The sequence below is a fragment of the Athene noctua genome, chromosome 3 (genome assembly GCF_965140245.1).
Source record: "Athene noctua chromosome 3, bAthNoc1.hap1.1, whole genome shotgun sequence".
NCBI lineage: Eukaryota > Metazoa > Chordata > Aves > Strigiformes > Strigidae > Athene > Athene noctua.
The window spans coordinates 13,993,488-14,010,057 of record NC_134039.1 but is presented as its reverse complement, the minus strand read 5'-3'; positions in this window follow the sequence as shown (position 1 = coordinate 14,010,057).

Sequence of the window (16,570 nt, the reverse complement as noted above, 5' to 3'; positions counted from 1 at the left end):
TTTGTTACTGCTTTTGTTGGCCTATACTGCACTGTGATCCAGTCACCAACCATTTAGTGCACACCTACACTGGTATGGACTATAATGTATATCTCAGACAACCTCTATTCTTAGAGACTTCTGTTCTCCATTCTTAGAGATGCCAGGACAGGGGTAGCAGAACTGACATTCTGGACTTCCAAAGGGCTGACTTTGTCTTGTTTGGGCACCTGCTTGAAAGGATCCCATGGGAGATGATCCTGAAGGGTATGGGGGTCCAGGAAGGCTGGGCACTCTTTAAGAAGAAAGTCTTAATGGCTCAGGAGCAGGCGGTCCCCAGGTGCTGTAAGAGAAGCCAGTGCCAGAGAAGACCACCCTGGCTGAACAGGGAGCTTTGGCTGCAACTCAGGGAGAAAAGGAGAGTTTACAGCCTTTGGAAGAAGGGGCTAGCCACACACAGTGATTACAGAGAGGCTGTGAGGATATGCAGGGTGGAAATCAGGAAGCCTAAAGCCCAGCTAGAAATTAATCTGGCTTCAGCAATCAAGGACAACAAGAAATGTTTCTATAAGTATGCAAGAAGCAAAAGAAAGACCAGAGGGAGACTCCATCCCCTGCTAGAAACAGGAGGAAAGATGGTAACAAGTGATGAGGAGAAGGCTGAGGTGCTTAATGCCTTCTTTGCCTCAGGCTTTAATAACAAGACCAGTTATACTGAGGGAAACCAGCCTCCTCAGCCAGAAGACAGAGACTAGGAGAAAGACCCCCTGTAATCCAGGAGGAGAGAGTCAGAGACCAACTGCATCACACAGACACACACAAGTCTATGGGACCAGATGGGATACACCCGAGGGTGCTGAAGGAGCTGGCTGGGGTGCTCGCCAGGCCACTTTCCATCATTTACCAGCAGTTCTGGCTGACTGGGGAGGTCCCGACAGATTGGAAATTGGCCAATGAGACGCCCATATATAAGAAGGGTTGGAAGGATGATCCGGGAAGTTACAGGCCTGTGTAACTGCACCGGAAATCAGTGCCCAGGAAGCTGATGGAGCAGCTCATCCTGAGTACCATCACACAACGCATGTGGGACACCCAGATGCTCAGGCCCAGACAGCACGGGTTTATGAAAGGCAGGTCCTGCCTGACGAACCTGATCTCCTTCTATGACAGGGCGACCTGCTTAGTGGATGAGGGAAAGGCTGTGGATGTTGTCTACCTTGACTTTAGTAAGGCCTTTGACACCATTTCCCACAGCATTCTCCTGGTGAAACTGGCTGCTCATGGCTTGGATAGGCACACAGTTTGCTGGGTAAAAACTGTCTCGATGGCTGGACCCAAAGTGTTGTGGTGAATGGAGTTAAATCCAGTTGGTGGCCGGTCACGCGTGGTGTCCCCCAGGGTTCGGTTTTGGGGCCACTCCTGTTTAACATCTTTATTGATGATCTAGATGAGGGGATCGAATGCACCCTCAGTAAATTCGCAGATGACACCAAGTTGGGTGGGAGTGTTGATCTGCTCGAGGGTAGGGAGGCTCTGCAGAGAGACCTGGACAGGCTGGAGCCATGGGCTGAGCCCAACTGGAGGAGTTTCAATAAGGCCAAATGCCGGGGGCTGCCCTTGGGCCACAACAACCCCCAGCAGCGCTACAGGCTTGGGAGGAGTGGCTGGAGAGCTGCCAGTCAGAGAGGGACCTGGGGGTGTTGATTGACAGCCGGCTGAACAGGAGGCAGCAGTGTGCCCAGGTGGCCAAGAAGGCCAATGGCATCCTGGCTTGTGTCAGCAATAGCGTGGCCAGTAGGGACAGGGAAGGGATCTTACCCCTGTACTGGCACTGGTGAGGCCGCACCTTGATCCCTGTGTTCAGTTTTGGGCCCCTCACTACAAAAAGGACATTGAATGACTCGAGCGTGTCCAAACAAGGGCAACGGAGCTGGTGCAGGGTCTGGAGCACAGGTCGTATGAGGAGCGGCTGAGGGAACTGGGGGGGTTTAGTCTGGAGAAGAGGAGGCTGAGGGGAGACCTCATTGCCCTCTACAGCTACCTGAAAGGAGGTTGCAGAGAGGGGGGATGAGCCTCTTTAACCAAGTAACAAGCAATAGGACAAGAGGGAATGGCCTCAAGTTGCACCAGGGAAGGTTTAGACTGGATATGAGGAAGCATTTCTTTCCAGAAGGGGTTGTTAGGCGTTGGAATGGGCTGCCCAGGGCAGTGGTGGAGTCCCCATCCCTGGAGGTGTTTAAGAGTTGGGTTGACATAGCGCTGAGGGATATGGTGTAGTTGAGAACTGTCAGTGTTAGGTTGATGGTTGGACTGGATGATCTTTAAGGTCTTTTCCAATCCAGATGATTCTGTGACCTCTAAACCACCTAGCCCAGGCACTGGCAGCAATCTAGCTATTATAAACTGAGACACACAGTAAATTAATCCATGCAATAGTGTAGCTGAAGAACTGCATGATTCTGTAGCTAGTCCATGAGTCACCATAATTAAAATGGACTCAGATATCCATATGATATTTGCAAAGTGAATATAACAATAGTTTACTGAGGAGCACCACACACACACTTATTTGCTCCTTCCTATGGACCTTACATTGAAATAAACCAAAAATTCAGTACAATGTTAGAGCTGAAAAGTTAAAAGCACTACATCAGAAACAGAAGATACTAATTCCTCAGGAAGCTCTATTTGTTTACAAAGCAAAATACATTTTTCATGACATGAAATCTGTATGTGACTAAACTCTGTGCTGAAGTGACTCTTATTTTCCTCTTTGTACCATTTCCTGCCATGTTTTGAATTTGTGGCTGACTTCACAGAGGTGAAAGGGTTGTAATTTCAATCTCTTAATTTTGTGACTTCCACTCATTTAAATCTTCATATGTGAAATTGCATGCAACTTCACCACAAAAAGGTCCTCAATTTGAAATGCGACCCTGACACACTGCCACTCAAAGCAGCCAAACAGCGGAATGATGGCAGCCTGAATGAAAAGCAATAGCAAAACAATAAGGATCAGCCCAGTCCTGTCAAGCTGCCATGCTCGGCCAGGCTGCTGCTAACAGGGCTCTGAAAGGGCTAGCTGGAGCTGTGACTAGAAGGCAGTTCTGTCTCCTGATAAAGAAAGCAGACATGCTGCATTTCCTTGTAATCTATGATGCTGGACTGCCCGTCTTTCACAATTCAATCAATTTTTTGTTGTAGAGAATAGGGAGTGGAGAACAGGAGGGAAGAGCCTGAATAAAAAAACTCTTTCATCCTTCCCTTCTTTGGACAGTCTGGTTTGGTTTATTTTATCTTGACTGTAGCAAAGGATAAAATAGCCTGCCTTAGGACTTGTATAAACATTACTTGCAGAAAAGGTTTTGTTTGTTCTCCCCTTCATGATTGAAAGCTACAAGCTATTAACATCAGCTGTCATTTTTAAAAAGAGTATCAACTAATCTCTTGACTGTGCATTTGTACCTAACAGTTGCCACTGTTCAAAAAGCCAGACACCATCATAAGTCTGGCAAAAGAAGTCTATAAGAGTAACACTAAGCAGCAAATAAAATATTGGTGAGGTAACGGCACCCACACCACCCTCTTTCTTTCCTCCTCTCAGTCCGTGGAATTCATAAGCATTGCTGTCAAAACACAGACTTCCTAATTTTGTTACTTTTAAAGTAGTTTAAAAATGAACTTCCTAATGACACACAGCTTCACAATTGAAAAGTCCCACAGTACTTGCTGCCCCAAATATGCTCAACTCCTGCAAGCCTGATTGGTTTTATTGACACTCATGAACTGATGCCAGCATAAACCACCACAAAACTGTCCCACACGGCAGCTTTCCACAGCTCTGCTCTCCTTCTCACTCTTAACACAGCTCAGCGAGTGAGCTCTGACAGCATTGGAGCTGCTGGTCCTGCACATGGAGCTCCTCTTCAAACCAGGTTTGTCACATACCTGAGGCACCATGAGACCTTCAGAGCTGTGATGGGATCCACTACCCGTTCGGCTCTGTTTGTCCCAGCTGGACCAGACTCATTTCTGCTCTCTCTCTGATAGCACCTTTCCTCCCTAACAGATTCCCAGTTCCTCTCCCTTCTGGTATTTCTGAGCTTCACTTTTAATTGCCACTGTATGCTCTTTTCCAGCAAGTGGGACACAGATCTGCTTGTTGCCACTTGTGATTGTTTGGCTATGAATGCTGCAAGCTCTGTTTCTGCCCCCACATAAAAATTGCATGAACACAGCTGGAGACAGAAATGCAGCATTAGAATTATTCCATATCCAATGATAAGAGCATTTCTGGAACATCACTTTGATCACAGAATATTTACTATTTGACAAAAGCAGATTTTTCTGGAGTTGATTTGTTCAGATGTGAACCTCTTCTCTACCCTGGAGTAGTTATTGCACAAATGCTTTTTGCTCAATAGTTATTCTTTCAATCACCCCACACTACCATGAGACAGAAGAAAGAAGAGAATTCACAGCATGAGGGAACTGTGGTCAGACGATTCCTAAGGGAAGCTGGATTAATGAGAAGGCCTGCTCCAGTTTATTTTTTCTTTGCTACCCTTCAGAGAAAACTTTGGAAAGTGTTTGCTGGATGGCTTTCATTGTCTTGCTGCCAGGCTAGTAACCGATCCTACCACCTCATTAGCTAATCCACTCCCAAATTAAATATGGACTGAATTCAACAGGCACATACGCAGGAAGGGGTAAAGTAAACAAGTGTAATGGAAGTGTAATTGGTTTTGATGTGTTGCAATGTCAGTAAATGCTCTGCATTAATTAGTGTTCCAGGGCAATCTGTCTGGTCTCCTACCTAACTGCCCACAGAGGCTGTTAGCTTATGGAGGGATATATACAGAGAAAGTTTTTTGAGTATTCCCCCAGTATAAATGTCAGAATCAAATGACATTGAGATGGGAAAAGGACACTGAATAAAGCAAAATGCTTAGGATGGTAGTGTGCTTTCTTAGTAAGGTTAATTTGCCCTCACTTACCAAAGGTTTTATAAGCACAATACAATGATTTACCACCATGTTTTCCTGCTAACATTGTCTCAGTCCTCACTGGATTTTTCAGTAAAGACGGCAAGGGATAAGACAATGTCAGAGGCAAAAATGGGATGGGAGGAACCACATTGGCTGATGGCAAGTCTGACTGGAAACTGATGGAGGTGGCCAAGCAGCAAGAGCTTGGCCACAAATGCTGCCAGATCAGGGAGCACTGGAAGGGACAAAAGCAAGCATAAAGGTGTCCCAGCCAAAGATTGCCCTGAGCAGTGACCCTGCAAAGCACTGCACCATGAGCCAGAGCCCCTTTGGAAAGAAAAATAAAGGTCTTGCGCCTGCACAACAGGCACTGCCTGGCTGGTACCAAAACATCTCTCATCCACCTAGCAGATGATGGGGTTTTTCCAGTCTATTCATTGTGGGGAGGAGATGATGGTTTTGCTGGGAGACCTGGTCAGCCCTTGGTATCCCCACCAGAAGCCTGGGATATCACCACAGACTTACTCCATGTCAGTGTGTTCGCAGAAGAAGGCCATCTCAAACAGCAGATCTGGCTGAATGCTGAAAATGTGTGTTCACAGCTATGATAGTGAGAGGGGATAAATTAACGGAGTGTACTCTGCATTGAAAATTACATGACAAGGTAAAGAATGGGAGTAATGAAAAAAAATCAGTAATGACATATTCAAGACAGAAATAGGTGGAGACAAATAATTTCACTGTAAGTTAACCATGTGTCTTTTGATCAAATTCAGTTGCAGGATAAGCTGACTATGGTTTTTTAGCCATGACTGAAAAGAAATGCTTCAACTTATTACTAGTCCCACTGAACTACCTGAATTTTTTCATTTTTCTGGATAGCTCATGTTCTCTTCAACAATATATGGACACAGTTGTAAAATTTTATTCTTTGCTCATGGGGTCACTGTACATGCCAGTCCCTATCAGCAATAGCTGGTTTGCATTCAGAGCATGCGCCACCACTTTATAAAGTCAGGACAAGTTCAAATTGTAACCACACTACAGGAAAAGAAAAAGATAAGCACATTCCCTAGGCAGAAAGACAAGCTTCGAGTTTATATGTCAGAGTAGGCAAAATAATTAAATATAGAGGTGTTCACCTGTTACTGAAACTTCCCAACTTACTGGAACTCAAATAAAGCATTTCATAACTGATGAAAATGAGGGAATTATGGTTCAATTCTTCTGATTGTCAGGCTCTCATGTAGCTCAGTGGAAATATAGCCAAAAGTAAAAAGTCAGGAAGTCCCAGATAAAACAAAAAACCTCTCAGTAAATCAAGTGTGAAATGTCTTCCACTAATACTAATTCAGATTATAAATGAGTTCACTCTGAATGCAGAGATGCCCCTTTTCTGTTTGCTTTCTGGAAAGAATCCAGCAGAGTGGTTTGCTGGTAAAAATGTCAGAAGAAATAGCTCATTTATGTCAATTTTTTAATCTAAAAATGTTATAATTCCTGTCAGTGAGGCAAGTGTAATAGTTTCAGATTCACTTAGGGACAGAGACACAGCCCGTGCCATTCCGCACACGTCCAGCGAAAAAACAACCAACACAGCACAAGATTTCACACAGCAAATCCCTGCAGGAAGATACTTGCAGTTAACTTCCAGTAACGAACCTCTCCCACGTAGAACAGCATGTAAGAGCTGTTCAGGAGCAACAGAGGTATAGAAGAGTGGAACCAAAAGAAAAAATTGTGAGAATTATTTGCTCATTTAAGAAATATCAGTGAATGTGAGATAAATATGACAACTTAAAAACACTAATATAGGGCTGATACGTGACATCTCAGGCTTTACCCAAGCCTGTAGCAAGACTCATGCCCAGAGAAGAGGACACACTGCCAGATTCCCTGGGCATATCTCTGGGTACTGGTCCCTTTGGGCTGTCTGCTTTCTGCTCTCCTTGAGCTCTGTTTCACTGTGCTCACTGACACCAGATTGCTGTTGCAGGGAAACAGAAGGAAAGCTTGTTTAATAAAGTTTGCAGTAAGGAACTCAATGGCTTAAAGTTAAAAATTGGAAACATTACAGAAAACATGAGGACAGACAACCAGGTAAGAGCTGAAGTCCATCAAGCTCTCTGTGCTGCATGGCAAAAATGTTTTGTGGTCTCTTCCCTTTCTCCATTTTTGGTTGTTGCCCCTCAGCACCTTTGGTTTATCTGCTATTTTTTGCCTTTTTTTCCTGGTGGGGAAGGTAAATAATTTCAGAGGTCAAGCATCAAGCCCAGCCCTAAGACTTGTCAATACATACAGTGATCAGTGGCACCAGAAGGGATAAGGTCAGGACAAGTAAGACAGTCTTTCAACTCCTAATTCATGTCTACTGCCAACTCAACAGCTGTATCTTGGAGACTTCCTAAATTATAGGTGGTAATTTTGCATTTAGCAGGCCTGATATCTTTTCCTCTGAATTTGTCCAATCACTCTTTGAACCTGTTTAAATTTTTAGCTGTCATAACAATCCACCAGAAACAGTTTCACGACTTAAGCACACAAGTAAGTTTTCAAAAGAGAACCCACAAACTATAGGAGATATATATAGGCTGTATATTGAAATCTGTGTATGCATATATGCCTTCCATATAAACATATTTATGTTTATACATATATGTACATGACCAAGTTGTCTTAGATCATGTCAGTATGTTTTATACAGTGCAAGTCTTAGCATGTTGGCCAGATTGTAGGACAGAAGACCCAGCTGTCCTGTGGCCCTCTTATTACTCAGACATTAACCTCTGTCCTGGGTAAACCTGCTTCTTTCTGTTCCCTGTCTCACCTAGACTTTTGTCTCCTACTTCTACGTACACAAAAGCAGGGCTGATGACTCATGTTCCATTCCTACATGGTGTTTTAGGTTTTTCCCCTACATGTACCCAACAGCTTCCCTGGCTGGAGCTACTGGGGTATTCTTTCAGCTGACGTCCTGGTCTAGGTGGCAGTTGCACCTACTGGGCATTTTTGGAGGTTAATAGCATCATTCTACATTTTGTACATTAGGAAAAAAATATGGCCTGCATAAACATTATGTAAACCAGTCATCTCCAGTGCATTCTCCACCTATGCCAGATAGCAAATGGACTCTGTGGGACATCATTAACATAAGCAGTTGCTAAAGAAATAAAGCACGCTGAAAATATCAGCTGTATTTCTCTTCACCATGCCACTTCATTTCTTTACAGCCCATTCTTGGAGAAAAGTGGAGAGAAAAGCTGTGCCAAATGGTGCTTGTAAACACAATGCCTCCTGCAGTCTCCTGTCCCTGGGATGATGCAGTTGGGTAATGGAATATCCAAGATTCAGCCAAACCCAGGAATTCCCTAGAGGACCAAGAGTCATTATGGGGAAAGCTGTCTGAAGCAGGGCTCAGGTGTCTTCCAGACCAGCTTTTTTGAAAGACAACATTCAGGGACTGTTTTCTTTTGGTTGCATGGAAAAAAACCCATCAGATTTCCTTCTAAAACTTTTCAACAAGCTAGTAGTTAAAACCGAGTATGGAAGGTTTTAATTTGAAGAAGTCACACAGAGAAATCAGTGAGTAGAGAAAATACTTTAGCTCCATCTCATGACTGTTGAATATGTTTCATGAAGCAGCCTCTTCTGATGAGATGAAGACTAGAAAGCAAGTAGCTTCAAGAGACATAATTGTTACGACAGAAAGCAGGGTATCTGAGCAGAGGTCTCTCACCAAAGAACGGTGAGTTAAACACCCTAAGTTCTTGGTGCTGTATGAGCCTGGCATGCTCAATTCATGCTGGATGTTTACACTGTCAAATGATGCTAAGGAAGCAGAGTTTATTTCAGCTTTTTGTTCCAAGTCAAAAGGTATCTGTAATCCATTATCTTCCCCATTAAAGTCTCTTGATGCAGATCTGTTACCTGTTCGGAGCAGTAGTCTGTCTAATTTTGAGTGCTGTTTTGCAAGCCTACCTGGCAGACTATGAAAACAAACTTCTCGGGAAAAGATGCTTTCTCTGGCAGGAAGCCAGGGTGTGCACTGCAAGCACTAGACAAGCACAGGAAGAAAATGTATCCTGTCATCTCTACAACCTGCCAGGTGAAACCTTGAAACTGCAGACCAAGCTTGCATTTTAGTTTTCTTTTGGCTCATTTTCTTCGTGAACCTCACTGTGGATCTGACACTTTTCTCATCCAGTATTTCTTCAGAATTTATCATTTTGTCCTTTCATCACATAATTCAAGCTGACTTTCTGGTGTAAATAGCAGTCATCCCTTCTGTCACTGGGGTGGAATGACAGCAAATGACCAACCACACCTACAAAGTGCCCAACTCTGTTACCACAACATAGCTGATATCCAACGCCTTTTTTTGCAAATAGAAAACTGTAAGTTCTAAGAATGTCAGTTTTGTACTTCCAAAATTACATAGTTGGCATTATAAAAATTCAGTCTCTTACACATACATATTTTTTTTCCATGTATACATATGAAGTGTGTTTTCAGGTTTAAAGGCAGTTTTATCTTCTGCTGTACCCATTTCTGGTGGGAATTTGTGTGGGTTGTCTTTTTCCTATCCCTTTTTCCATCTCACACCCCCCTGAAAATCTGGACTGTGTGGTCCTGTCAAGAGATCCACAGGACCTGTTGATTTCATAGGTCAGAGGCCAGGCCAGTTTTGTACAGCTGAGAAGGCTCAAATTCAGATATCTCACAGGAATGTAAGCCAAAGCCAAAATGGATTGTATATTTCTTGCACTGTGTACAAAAAATTAGCACCAAGACTAGTGTAGCAGGAATACAAGAGACTGCAGTAATGTTATACAGGATATAAAGTATAAGAAACTTATTAACAGCCTTGATTTGTTGTTGTTGTTTTCTAGGTGGAAGTCCCTCACTGAGGCAACAGTGACCTTATAAAGGTACCTTTATTTGGTGTGCTAGTCATCAGGCCTGTAACCTCTGAGGAAAGCAGCTCTGAAAGCCAGTGACCATGTTACTATGGTGCTCTGGGTGCATTCTCTACACTTTGAATTTTGATGACAAAATTGCTTGAATAAATCTGTGTGTGTAATTTGGTTTCCACTTCCCTTCTTACATGTGCACAAAGTAATCTCTATGCCTACCACTCCTGCTATTTCTTTTAAGGATGCAGCATGTTCCTCTTGTTTTCCTCAGTTCTTTCCCACCACAGTTTGAAGGCTTCAGCTACGCTCACTAACAAACTTCTTTCACCACTGATTGAGCCAGACCAACTTACACATGGTGAAAATTGTGTACTTCTTCCAAAACATATTACTATGACGGAAGTAGCAAAAGAAAGGCCATGGAGAGACTCCATCCCCTGCTAGACAGAGGAGGAAACATGGTAACAAGTGCTGAGGAGAAGGCCCCCCCCACACACACCAATCCAGGAGACAGTCAGTGACCTACTGCATCACACAGACACACACAAGTCTCTGAGATTGGATGGGATACACCCAAGGGTGATGAAGGAGCTGGCTGGGGTGCTCACCAAGCCGCTTTCCATCATTTACCAGCAGTCCTAGCTGACTGGGCAAGTCCCGACAGATTGGAAATTGGCCGATGTGATGCCCATATAGAAAAAGGGTCAGAAGGACGATCGGGGAAATTACAGGCCTGTCAGCTTGTCATCAGTGCCCAGGAAGCTGATGGAGCAGCTCATCCTGAGTACCATCACACAACACATGAGGGACAACCAGATGCTCAGGCCCAGTCAACATGGGTTTATGAAAGGCAGGTCCTGCCTGACAAACCTGATCTCCTTCTATGCCAGGGCGACCTGCTTATTGGATGAGGGAAAGGCTGAGGATGTTGTCTACCTTGAGTTCAGTAAGGCCTTTGATGCTGTTTCCCACAGCATTCTCCTGGCAAAACTGGCTGCTCAGGGCTTGGACAATCGCATACTTTGCTGGGTAAAAAACTGGCTGGATGAACAGGCTGTTTTGCCAATTATCAGGCCTAGCAGAAAGGACACAGCCAGCATAAAGATGAAACAATAACTAAATTGTATTTGAAACAAAAGGGTCAGTACATGGGTGAGCACTGGAGGTACAAACAAGTCAGATTATACATAATTGACATCAATCCCACTGACCCCAACAACAACATCACATAACCAACAACGGGTGGAATAAATGGTGAAATGCAGTCTCCCAGGGACGGGACAGGAGACAATCAAGTCAACAAGCCAAACACATAAGACCAAGGAAGCCACATACTGAAACTCTACACAGCCCATATTTACAAAAGCCAGACCTGACTGGAGCCCAGTCCCAGGGAGTCAGGAGGTCCTTCCCCAACAGGGAACTCCGCAAAGTGCATCCACTGCACAGATAGACACTGCCCTTCCGGCAATGGTCCCAGCTTTTATCCCCAAGTGGGACACCTGACCTTTGTTTACTCAATGCAGACACCTGGGGCTCATTTACCCAATGGCTCTGTCTGCAAGGCCGGAGCACCCTGGGGGGAAGCCTAAAGGCAAACTCACCCCCCCTTCGTGAAGGGCTGTGGGAATCACCCATATGTCAGCCTTAATTTGGGGCCTGGGGTTGAAACTCCAGCATTTCACTGAGCCCAGAGAGTTGTGGTGAACGGAGTTAAATCCAGTTGGCGGCCAGTCACGAGTGGTGTCCCCCAGGGCTCAGTTTTGGGGCCACTCCTGTTTAACATCTTTATTGATGATCTAGACAAGGGGATCGAATGCACCCTCAGCAAGTTTGCAGACGAGACCAAGTTGGGTGGGAGTGTTGCTCTGCTCGAGGGTAGGGAGGCTCTGCAGAGAGACCTGGACAGGCTGGAGCCATGGGCTGAGGCCAACTGGAGGAGTTTCAATGAGGCCAAATGCCGGGGGCTGCCCTTGGGCCACAACAACCCCCAGCATCGCTACAGGCTTGGGGAGGAGTGGCTGGAGAGCTGCCAGTCAGAGAGGGACCTGGAGGTGTTGATTGACAGCCGGCTGAACAGGAGCCAGCAGTGTGCCCAGGTGGCCAAGAAGGCCAATGGCATCCTGGCTTGTGTCAGCAATAGCGTGGCCAGCAGGGACAGGGAAGGGATCTCACCCCTGTACTCGGCACTGGTGAGGCCGCACCTTGATTCCTGTGTTCAGTTTTGAGCCCCTCACTACTAAAAGGACATTGAACTACTCAGGTGTGTCCAGAGAAGGGCAACGGAGCTGGTGCAGGGTCTGGAGCACAGGTCGTATGAGGAGCGGCTGAGGGAACTGGGGGTGTTTAGTCTGGAGAAGAGGAGGCTGAGGGGAGACCTCATCGCCCTCGACAGATACCTGAAAGGAGGTTGCAGAGAGCTGGGGATGAGCCTCTTTAATCAACTAACAAGCAATAGGACAAGAGGTAATGGCCTCAAGTTGCACCAGGGAAGGTTTAGACTGGATATTAGGAAGTATTTCTTTCCAGAAGGGGTTGTTAGGTGTTGGAATGGGCTGCCCAGGGAGGTGGTGGAGTCCCCATCCCTGGAGGAGGGTTGACTTAGCACTGAAGTACATGGTGTAGTTGGGAACTGTCAATGTTATGTTAACGGTTGGACTAGATGATCTTCAATGTCCTTTCCAACCTAGTTGATTCTGCGATTCTGTGAAGATGCATTTGCTTTATTATTTCCCGTTTCATTTTGGCTTAACCTCTCCATCTTGGCCTCTCATGTTTTATATTTCAGTGAGGCATTTGTTTGCAGAATGTCCATTTCATAGTTTCTGGAAAGTCTCATCTGATTTCACAGGTGAGATTGCTGTATCAGAAAAGCAAAAGCTACACCAGCAGGTATTACAGGAGTGCATGAGAATTAGTTATAGCACGACTAGTAATTCACACCAGATAACTGAAACATTTTTACCTTAACCCATTCCAAAGGGAACTACCTTTAAATGCATGAAGGAAGAAAAATGAAGGGCATGCTATCAGAAGGTTTGCTAAATACACAGACCTCCCCACTTCTCCCAATAGGTCACATCCTTTGGAAACTACTGCCTGGAGGTGTCCTGCTCTTGTCCCAGTCAGCCCTGATTTTACATCAAATACTGTATCACACTCAATCCACTGACTACAGAGTTTTAAATTCATACTACTGAAAAGATCGATTCTGTTCAGCTTCTTGACCACCACAACTCAGAAGTTTCAAGCACTTTTTCACTAGTGGACAGTGATCCTGGCAGCCAAAAGGTCTGGTTCTCTCTAGCTCAGTTCTCAGATATCTTCAAAGCAAAGCACTACCGAAGTTTCTTTAATTTATGGAAGAGAAAGTTTTGTATCTTCAGGTGCATCTGATCCATGGAAAAGCACAAGTCTGTTCTAATTTTCAGGCTTTGGCTTAGATCATCAAAAGTTTCAACCAGTGATCCAGGAAAAAATTAATACAGTGACTAAAATCCTCGCATCATCAGCAGAAGGCTTAGATCTAGGAAACCATAAACCCAGAGGTTTATCTGAGCTTCTCCCTACTCTGAAGGTGCAAGGCTGCTCAGGACTTTGTATTAAGGGTCCTGCTTGTCTGGACTAATTCCTTCTTAAGTTTCCAAACCCTGTATTCCTGTCAGTTTGCTCTATACCTCCAGAAGAGCCCAGCCAGTAAGGAATACTGTTCTCAGGAACACAGGGAGAGTTAAGGCTCTCTGAACATAGTCCTCAGTGCTTCAGCACCCTGGGGGATAGTTCCTTTAATTCAGCACATGCTTTAGCTCCAATGGCTGGAGGATCAGTCTCTGGAGGCACTAATTTTCACAGCCCAGCCTACTATATCTGCTACAGAAAAGAATAGAAGCTTGGGTTTTTTTATTTGTCTAGATTGCTAAAGCCATACCCAAACCCTTATATTTAAAAGGAATTTCAGCCTTTCTTTTCAGAGATCACATGATTTGGCTTTGAGGCAGAAACAGCACCAACTTGAAACTTGTTGGGAAGCACATGGCAAATTCAATGCTTCAACCCATCGGCTCTAACTCATGGTTTAATTCTGTTTTTCCAAAGCTCCCTGACAGTGGCTGGCCCTCTGGATGAACAGCACAGCCTGCCAGCCACAGCTTCAGGACTCCGTTCTTTGACGTTCACACCTCCCACCTGGCACTGAAAGCACAGATCTAAATATGTGGTTTTGTCCTGGCAGAGGCTCCCACATGCCAGGCATTTGGCTTAGAGCTCTTGTCATTGCAGCCGCTGATATGGATGCAGTGGGAAGAAAGTTGGGCTGGCGAGAGCTCGCCTATGCCAGAGAATAAGCAAGGAACTGGGATGTAAATAAGACGGGCCTGTGGGTACTATGATAATTTTTTTAAAGTTTATGTAGCCCTTTTCAACTGAAGAATTTAGAGAGATTTTTGGGCCAAATTAATTTTTCACAGAGAAAAGTAGTTAAGATACCAGTTTTAGGTCTCTCAGGAGATGCTGAAAGCCTTGTGGGCCGAAGCCCTAAATCTGTCAAGGGGCAATGCTAGATAAGGAGTGGTCCTGCAGAGCTATTCCCAAACCATCCCCATTCTTGCTCCATGGCCCCTTCCTGTGCTCGCTTGTTTCCAGGAGTTACTGGCCTGCTGTTGAGAAATGTGGCTTCGCTCTGGTTCCCAGAACGGCCATGAAAGGAGCAGGGGCATCCACATCCACATGAGCATTCATCCGCGGAGAGGAGCTTCCCCTCACACCTGCTGCGTGGCACAAAGGACCCAGAGCCCAGTGGGGGGCACAGCCCCTTGCCCAGCCTTCCTCCCTCCCTCAGCTGAGGCAAACAAGAGAACAAAAAGTGGGACTTTCTCTACCCTCTGCCTCAATACCGATGTCAGGGCCAAAGAGGAGGCAGCGAGCTCTCCTCTTTCACCTCTCTCCCGTGCTCTGGTCCCTTTCAGGGCTGTGCTATGTGGGCAGTCTTCCCTCCTCTCTGACAAGAAAGATTTGCACTCAGACTTCAGACACAATCACTTGCTGCCACAAACCACAGCCTTAGCCCACTTGCATTTTACTTTTTCTGGCCCCTATCATCAAAGCTGTTAAGACCTCTTATTTTTAAAATTCCTAAATATCTTTGAAGTGCTGGACTTGAGTGTTGCAGCTTGCCATCTTAATGGAAGGGCAAACTACCAGAAGAAACTCAGGTCAGTCTAATACACTTAATTTCCCTAAGCTCCCTCCACAACTAGCAAGGAGAGAGGCCCTTCATGACATCTTTCAGATTTGCTAAATTAGCCCTCGACTCTGAATCACCTTCTGAATAGACTTGTCATGCTCCATTGACTACAGAGGGAGCCTAAGGACAACCTTTGAGATTAACCTTCCACCTCACACACAGAAATGGTGGGTACTTAGCATGGACAAACTGCATAAAAATTTTGAATCAACAGTGTTAACTGAGAGCGTATTACTAAACTACAATACAAAGCATAATAATGGCTGTTAAACTGTTTTTGTCATTGCTACTAATAACAACAGCAAATAAAGTATATTTCTGGGTTTAAGATTAGAATGTTTTTCATCTCCCTTGAAAAAATCCATCTACTCCAGGGACCTGTAGTAAAAATGCTGCAAAGTAGGAAAGTGGCTACCTTTTCCATTATTTTTTTCTTCCTCTAAGAGCTTGTCATTTTGCCTTTATTGTACCACTTTATTGTGACCCTTACATTAAGGTCGCAGAGCACTTAGCCTTTTGGGTACATACTGCACTGAAAGAAAATTTACTGATCTTTTTCTTCCCATGCCGGTAGATAAAGCAGTGGCTTATTTAGGGAGCTTTCCTGATAAGACAACAAGTAGCAGTGATGATACACAGGCCCAGTTCAAAATCAACTACTTACAAAACAGTCTTTATCACAGGGAGTGTATGTTTTGTCTTCGTGACACTCAGTTGTGCAGGTGGCTTGATGGACCCCTGTCACCAAAGGAGGACAACAGCAAAGAGTACAAATGTTGTGCTTCACTCCCAGCTAAGGATACATGGAGACCTAGTCCTGACACTCCTTGGATTTCTGCACTGAGAAGTGTCCTGTTGAATCAGTAGGACTATCTGCAGCACATAAAGCACAGCACTTGTGTAAACGGTTACAGGACTGAGATATTATATATTTTAGGATCTTTATACATTATATCATGACTATCAAGACATTTATCAAGGCTGAAAATGGGCCATTTCACATTCAGACTACATTCAAAATCAGGTCCCAAATTCAACATATTTTTCAGTGTATCTTGTCAGAAAACAAGGGGAGAAACCTCTGGCTTTCTTTGCAGACAGTTCCATCACTGCCCAGGTTATCCTATTTTGGGGATGAAAGTCTTCAGCACCTCAGTCTGGGCCCTTTTTTTTTGTCATTCTCTGATATGTGTACCTAGCTTTTTGTTGTGTTGATCTTTACATCATTCTGTTCTCACCTTCCAAAATCACCTCTCCTCCTCAACATTTCACCTCAAAACTCCCAGCCCCACAGAAGTTTGGAGACCATGTACAACAGACTCACAGACACATCCCTTCCCAGGTAATCACCTACTCCCTGAGTTCTGGGTCAGCAGTATGGGGTACTAGCCCAAGCAGAGAGTGGAAGAAAGGAAGAAAGCAAGCAAGCAAGGAAGAAAGAGAGAAAG